Source organism: Eptesicus fuscus, chromosome 15, assembly GCF_027574615.1.
Source record: "Eptesicus fuscus isolate TK198812 chromosome 15, DD_ASM_mEF_20220401, whole genome shotgun sequence".
Taxonomy (NCBI): Eukaryota; Metazoa; Chordata; class Mammalia; order Chiroptera; family Vespertilionidae; genus Eptesicus; species Eptesicus fuscus.
The window spans coordinates 62,905,961-62,914,622 of record NC_072487.1 but is presented as its reverse complement, the minus strand read 5'-3'; positions in this window follow the sequence as shown (position 1 = coordinate 62,914,622).

The window sequence follows — 8,662 nt, the reverse complement described above, 5'->3', positions numbered from 1 at the left end:
TAATGTTTTGTTTAATAAAGCGTGGAATGCTATACCTTTTAATGTAGTAGGTAGTTAATAAAGTGCTTTTGATGTTTTGCTAAAACCTAAATAAACTTTAATTTGATTCTGCTTGTGACAAGAACTTAATCAGGGACCACATTCTGCAATTTTTGCCTCTAAGTTGGATTTTTGTGGTGAGAACAGGCTATCTCTGTCTGATTAATATTAGTCATGAACTAATTATTGTCTTATTCTCAAACTGAGAGCTCCCATTTCTAATAGGGAAAAGCTAAATGCCTGAATTTGTAACTCATGCATATAAAAATATTTATGCATGAATATGATATGCCAGGTGATTTTCTAAGTTCTGCATATCACTTTTTTTTAAAAGACACCCAATCCCCACATAGGATATATATTCCAACCCTCATGACCCCACTCCTCATGCTACTCTTTCTCCAGAGCAGTTTTTAATTTTCTAACACATCATAGTCTTACTAATTTCCTTTATTGTCATTGCTTCTTTACTGGAATCTCAGCTCTATACGAGATGGGCCTGAATCTGAAATAAAGAAATAAATTCTAAGTTTTGTTTGTAGGTAAAAACTGCCATGAATAAAGGAAGCATAGAAAGGGGGAGCAAATGCCCATCAAAAAGAATGAAATCTTGCCATCTGCAACAACATGGATGGACCTAGAGGGTATTGTGCTGAGTGAAATAAGTCAGACAGGGAAGGACAAATACCATATGATTTTACTTATATGTGGAATCTTAAAGAGAATAAATGAACAAACAAAACAGAAGCAAACTCATAGATACAGAGAACAAACTTGATGTTTGCCAGATGGGAGGGAGGTAAGAGGATGACTGAAAAAGGTGAAGTATTAAGAAGTAGTAATTGGTAGTTATAGAATAGTCACAGGATATAAAGCACATCTTAGGGAATGTGGTCAATAATATTGTAAGATCTATGTATGGTGTCAATGGGTACTGGACTTTTCAGGAGGACCATTTTGTAAGTTATATAAACTCTAACTACTAAGCTGTACACCTGAAATGAATATAACATTGAATGTCAACTGTAATTGAAAAAAGGGGGGAATCAGAGGGCTGTGGTCAGGGTTTTTAATTTACATTGTGTGGCCCAAGTAGAGCTCATTGGAAAAAATAACACCCAAACAAAGACCTTAGTGAGGACAGGTAAATGAGCCATGGGCATATTTGAGGAAAAGCATTCCAAGCATGAAAATCAGCAACCTGAAATACTCTGAGGTGAGATGATGCCTGGCCCATTGCAGGAACATTAAGGGGGCCTCTGGATCTGGACAAGGCCACTGGGGGAGGGATGGTAGCTGATAAGTTTGGAGGTATCAGGAGACCATATTGGTTGGGTACTTATAGTCATAGTAGGTCAGTGATGGCGAACCTAAGACACGCGTGTCAGCACTGTCACGCATAGCCATTTCTGATGGCACACGGCCGCTGAGGTGGCCGCATGTCAAGGATGAAACATTTGCTGCTCCTGAGGATGAAACACTCGCAAATGTTTCATCCTCAGGAGCAGCAAATGTTTCATCCTCGGCATGCGGCCGCCTCAGCGGCCGCATGTCATCAGAAATGGCTACGCATGTCAGTGCTGACACGCGTGTCATAGGTTCACCATCACTGGTATAGGTGGTAAAGATGTAGCTTTCTTGTGGTTAATATTTACATGGCATTTCTTTTCCATTACATTACACTTTTCTATAATTTTATATCTGAGAGGTGTTAACTGTGTAAAGTTGGATTTTGCACATCTTAGGTACAGGAACAATTATTATATTTATGGAGATTTTTATCTATATAGAGTCCCAGTGCATGAATTTGTGCACGGGTGTGGCCCAGCTGATCAGGGCACATCGGGGCCAGGCCTATAGGGAAGAGAAAATGGCAGGAGTTTGGCCAGTGGGCCCTGCCCCGAATTGTGGTGGGGAGCTGATTGGGGGCGGGGCCAGCCATGGGAGGGGCTGTAGGCAGTGGGCCAGCCAGCCCCGCCCCCAAATGGGGTGGGGGGGGCAGATCGGGGGATAGCAGCCTCAGAAAGGGGCCATTGGTGGCTGGCCAGCAGGCCCTCCTCTGATCAGAGTGGGAGGGCTGATCTGGGTCAGAGCTGGTTGGGGGAGGGGTCGCAGGTGGTTGGCCGGCCAAGCCCACTCCCTATTGGGGTAGGGGATGATCAGGGGTGGGGCCAGCTGGGGGAGAGGCTGCGGGCCAATCGGGATTGGGCAGGGCGATCAAGGGTGGGACCAGCCAGAAGGAAGGGCCGTGGGGGGCGGGGGAGGAGGGGTGGCCAACTGCCCAGCCCTCAATCAGGTTGGGAAAGGCCAATCTGGGGTGGGGCTGGTTGGGCAGAGGGGCTGCAGGAAGTTTACCTGCTGGCGCCACCCTGCCAATCGGGATGGTTCACTGGCCGCAGTGGGCATCATAGCTACCAATCATTCTGGTCGTTATGGCATTCTGGTGGTTATGGCACTCCGGTCACTGACTTTTTATATATATAGATATCTAATGCATACATAATATATTTAAACTTATATTTTCCACATTACTATGACTTTATTCAATACATCTTTTTCATATGTATTTTCTTGTCTTCCTCCTTTTTGATTAAATATATATTTTGTTATTTCATTCCCCCTCTATTAGCTTATTAATCCTAAATTATTATTATCTTATAATTCTTACCTGTTTTTATGTAAAAATTACTTGTTATCTTTTCCTTAATTTTTAATTTTTTAATTACATTTTACTATACAAAACACAAATTTTACCATTTCAGCTATTTGAGGTATACAATTCCGAGGCATTTAGGACATTCATCACCAATATCTCACTCTAGGACTCCTAAAGAAAACTCTATAGAACATCAATGCAATTGAGTATTTTGCAACTGTGGAAAAATAAGAACAAACATATCTATGGATCAATATGAAGAAATATGAGGATATATTGGTAAATGGGAGGAAAGCAATGTGCAAAAGGATACTTATAGCATGCTACTTTCTATGTAAAAATGAAGGGGAAATAAAATATAAAAAATCTTCCCATTTAAGAAATAAGAAACACAAGCAAAATTAATCAGAAACTAATAAGATTGTTTACCTAAAAGAGGTGGGGCAGAAAAGATGGGAGATGAGTAGAATTATTTGTATCATGTGACCATGTTGTCTTTTGTCACTAAAATTAAATAGGAGAGATGGTGAACAAAAATCAAAACCAAATGAATCTAACCATATTTCAAATTAACACCATAATTAGACTAAAGGGGGAAATAAAATAAGTAATCTAAGTAATTCTTGAATTGAGAATTATGTCTATATATTCTCAAGAACAGGCATAGAGATCAATGGAATAGAACAGAGAACCCTGGAGTTGAATTGACCCAAGTAATTACCCTCAATTAATATTTGACAAAGGAGGAAAGAGCATACAATGGAGTCAAGACAGTCTCTTCAACAAATGGTGGGGAAACTGGACAAGTACATGTAAAAAAAAGTGAAACTATACCACCAACTTACACCATAGACAAGAATAAACTCAAAACTGATAAAATAATTAATTGTTAAGTTGTGAAGTCATAAAAAATCTTAGAAGAAACCATAGGCAGCAAAATCTCAGACATCTCTCATAGCAATATGTTTACTGATACATGTCCTAGGACAAAGGAAACTAAGCAGCCAATAAACAAATGGGACTACATGAAAATAAAAAGCTTCTGCACAGCAAATGAAACCATCAACCAAAGGGAGCCCACTGCATGAAGAACATATTTGCCAATGGTACATCTGATAAGGTCTTAATTTCTAAAATATTTAAGGAACTCATAAAACTTAATAAAAGGAAGACAAACAATCCAATAAAAAATGGGCAAATGACATCAATAGATACTTCGCCAAAGTGACCAAGAGACATATGAAAAAATTGCTCAAAGTCATGATCATCAGAGAGATCTGAATTAAAATGACAATGAGGTATCACCTCAGACTTGTCAGAATAGCTACCATTAACAAATCAACAAATGACAAGTGCTGGCAAGGATATGGAGAAAAGGGAACCATAGTACACTGCCAGTGGGAATGCAGAATGGTGCAGCAATTATGGAAAACATTATGGAGTTTCCTCAAAAAATTAAATATGGAACTCCCATTTGACCCAGTGATCCCACTTCTAGGAATATATTGTGAGAAACATGAAACACAAGTCAGAAAGAATGTATGCACCCTGATGTAAATTGATAGTCGTACAATTTACAATACCTAACATCTGGAAACATCCCAAGTGCCCATCCATAGATGAGTGGATTAAGTGCATTTACACAATGAAATACCATGTGGCTGTAAAAAAAAAAAGGAAATCTTACCATTTGCAACAGTATGGGTGGACCTGGAGAGTACTATGCTAAGAGAAATAAGCCAGTCAAAGAAAGATAAGTATCACATGATCTCACTCATATGTGGAATGTAATGAATAAAATAAACTTATGAACAAAATAGATCCAGAGCCATAAAAGCATGGAACAGACTGACAAATTTTAGAGAATGGTTGGAAGTGGGGGGTAGAAATGGGGGGTAAACTAACAGGGGAACTTCTCTGAATATATTCATAGCCCATGGAAACAGACAATAGTGTGGTCAAGGCATGGGAGGGCAGATATGGTGTAGAGGGACAGGTATGGTATAGAGAGGCAGGTATGGTGTAGAGGGAGTCAATGGGGGAAAAAACAAAGGGGCATCTGTAATACTTTCAACTATACAGATAAAAACAAAAACAAAACAGAAACAAAGTTTTAAGCTGTACTTAGTGTGTCATTAACAGTTGGTACAAGTTCAAGTTTCTGAAACAACTCACCATGTATCCAAAGATTCAGGAATTAAGTAGACATTGAGGGAAAGAGAGTGACTCCTAAGTCTCTGGGAAAGGCGCTGTGTACATGGAAAAGGAGAGAATGGGAAGAACTCCAAAATGGCAAACTAGAGTAGGAGGTATTGAGTGGAACTTAAGGATTTTTAAAATATATAAATAGATTGAAATTTATAGGTTATAGAGCAACACCTATACTTGTTCCAGTCCCCATTCTTCTACTTCTATCGTGACCCACCTCTTATGGGTAAACTTTCCCTTAGTTCCTTAATTTCTGGTTTTTACTTCTTGTGTTTCTTTAATGAATACTTCCCAGTTGGCTTCTCTGCGATCATTTAGAATCCTTGTAAGTAATGACCATACCTAGAGCTTCAGAATGAATAACAACTGTAATGGATTATAAATCAGAGTAAGAATCCATGACTCCATAATGATATAAATAAATTAATATGAATGAAAAATAAGAATAAGACCCTTCTCATAGGAGAATACAATTAATAAGCATAGAAGAAATGATAGAATTAGAAAAATCACCATTTGGCCACCACATTTCCAATAATTTTGTCATATAAAAATCATCAATGAATGTTAAATGTAGTCGATGCAATTTTAATAAACATATGATTGTTGTTTTTAAAATATGTATCCAAACAAAACCTATTAATAATCAGGTTAAAATAGTTTAAAAATGATATCTCTTTTAAAAACTGATAACTTTACAGTACAGAACCTTGCACACAGCACCTTAGCCAACTGATAAGGGTAAAACACTAGTCATTGGAAAAATTAATATCATATACCTTCTAATAATATGCTCTGTGGTATATCTGCTGAAAATCTAAGCCTGAAATATACTTACATACAAATATATGGTAAACATAGTAAAATGTTAGCCATTGGGGAATCGGTTTGAAGCTTGTTCAGGAATTCTTAGTATCATTTTTACAACTTTCTATATCTTTAAAATAATTGCAAAATAAAAAGTGGAAAAATCCATTCTCTCGGCTGGAACAATGCCCAGGAAGAAAGGTGTCCAGGGCATGACTGGAATCAGGAACACTGTCCTCCAGGACTCCAGTCCCTCTGGCTGTTGGACACACAGCTCCCAAAAGGGCAGTCAGAAATCAGCCACAAGCTTGGGGACTTGGTTGCAGTCTCTCATTAGCAGTTAAGTGTTATATGTGGACTCATTTCTCTGGAGCTGGTTAAGGAAAAGGAAAGTCTGTAGAAGTGCTAAGGCCCCAGATATTGCTTCTGTGTGTCTGGACATTAGGTCTCCTGAAGAAAACCTGGGGAGATGGGCAACAGTCTGGAGCAGAAGGTGTCTGAACTCACCAATGACGAGCCCAGGTGAGAGGAGCTGGAAATCTGCACTTGGCGATGGATCTGCCTGTGTGCTAGTGGGTTCATGTGTGATACTTGGTGTCCATGACTGTGTCTGTCAGTCTGTCTGAATATACTATGTACGTTTGTGTATGTGCTGTTTGATAGTTGTGTGTGTGCATGCACTATGTATCTGACTCTTTTCCTGAGTCAGACTTAACCTGGGCCCTGTTTTAGTGCGTGTAGATCCAGTCACCAGCCTCCTGGCGTGTGATTAGGGACTCCTCATTCATGTCTGTGAAAGTAAACACTGGCATCACAGCTGAGCATGAGGAGTGAGACTGTTGTCTCTGCTGCTGGACAGGAAGATGCCTTACCTCACCAGGAACCAAGGTCAGCTCAGAGAGGGCTCAGACCTCTGCTCAGCAGCATGTGCTGGTGTACATGGGAGCTGTGTCTGTGGGTGACACACATGAGTGAGAGCACGAAGGTGTGCTGTTGGGCTCTTTGTGTATGTGACCATGTGTGTGTGACCATTTGCATGGGGTATTGGGGTGTTTTAATGACAGTGCCTATGACTAAACAGGCTTAACTGTTCCATGTTGACTGCCCTCCCCTAGTCAAGGGATGGTCAGAAGTGGGGAAGCATGTCTCTCATTAATAGGAGTGTGTGTGCTGCTTGCTGTAGTAAGTGTGGCTGGGTGAGCATATGTGTCATTGGTGTGTGTTTCTGGTGAGAATTTTGAATTCTTTGTGGTCTTGTGTGTTTTTGGTACATGTGTGTAGTGTTTGAGTTATGTATATGTGGTGAGTTGAGTTGTCATGAGTCAGGTGTTAGTGTGTTTGTGGGTGAATGGTATATCAGTGATTGTGTGCATGTCTCACTTAGTATGTTACTTATACTTGTATGTATGTATATGAGTGTTCATGTGCTGAACCACAGTGAGGCTATTTGTCCCTTAGGATGGGGATGTGGGCATAGGTGACTGGAATCCTCAAATCCTCTGTGTGTATGTGTGTGTGTGTGTGTGTGTGTGTGTGTGTGTGTGTGTGTGGTGTGCATCTCTGTATATGATCTATATTCAAGACCTCAAGAATTTCCTTAAGTGTCCTCCTTCTGGGGCACCATTAGCTGAGATAAGCACTCTCAAAACGTATCCTTGTTTCTTTTATTTAATATATTTTTATTGATTTCAAAGGGAGAGAGAGCTGGAAACATCAATTATAAGAATCATTGATCGGCTGCCTCCTGCACGCCTCCTACTAGGGATCTAGCCAGCAACCCAGGCATGTGCCCTTGACTGGAATCAAACCTGGGACCCTTCAGTCCCCAGGCTAACACTCTATCTACTGAGTCAAATCAGCCAGAGCTCTCCTTGATTCTTGAAACAAATCTGCTCTCATATCCATTTACCCAAGTGACTGATCAGAATTTTACAACTTCTTTTTAGTTTATTAAACATCAAGGTAAAATAAACTCCAGGCATCATGCTGTGTGAAGTTATAGGGCAGAGTCACCACCATATAGCAGTGAGACCCTGGGAAAGTTACATAAATTTTTTTTAATCCTCAACAGAGGATATTTTTCCATTGATTTTAGAGAGAGGGAAAGACAGAGAAATATAGATGAGAGAAACACATCTTTTGGTTGCCTCCTGCATGCACTCCAACCAGTGCCCAGACTGGGAAGGAGCCTGCACCCGAGGTACCTGCCCTTAGCTAGAATCAAACCAGGGACCCTTTGGTCTGCAGGCCAAAGCTCTATCACTGAGCCAAACCGGCTAGGGCAAGTTACATAAATTTTTGGCCTCAGTTTCCACATTACAAAATGGAAAGCATTACACCTGCTTCTGTGAATTTTACAGAGCCTCTCAATAAATATTTATTGTATAAATAAAGCTAATGTATTTGAGAATTTATTATCAGTTGGAAAGAATATAAATATGAAGAAACGAAATTATCTAGGAAGAGGACTAAGGTTTTTGGACAATTTTTGGTCCTCACAGCTCTAAAATAATACATTGTTCTTGGTTCCCTTAAGCAGAAAAGGGAAGTTTCCATGTGCAATGGTTAAGAGCATGGGTCTGATCACAAAGATACATTAGACGGAACCCCAAGAAGTAGCTAATTCCTGGGAATTTTTAATATAGAAAAAATGATAATACATATATATCAAGTTATAAACATTGCATATCACATATATTTAGATACAGACATACACACAAGTGTATATATGCCCTTCTGTCCCCTAATGTATAATTGTGTGACTACAGAACTTGTGTCATTTATGTTTCTATTTCTTAAAAGCTAAATAGGTGAAAGAACACAAATTCTTAGTACAGCTGTGAAGAGGTTATAAAATCTGGAAATGTGCCCAGTGGCTTTGGCTCAGTGGTTGAGCACTGACCTATGAACCATGAGGTTACGGTTCAATTCCCTGTTAGGACACATGCCTGG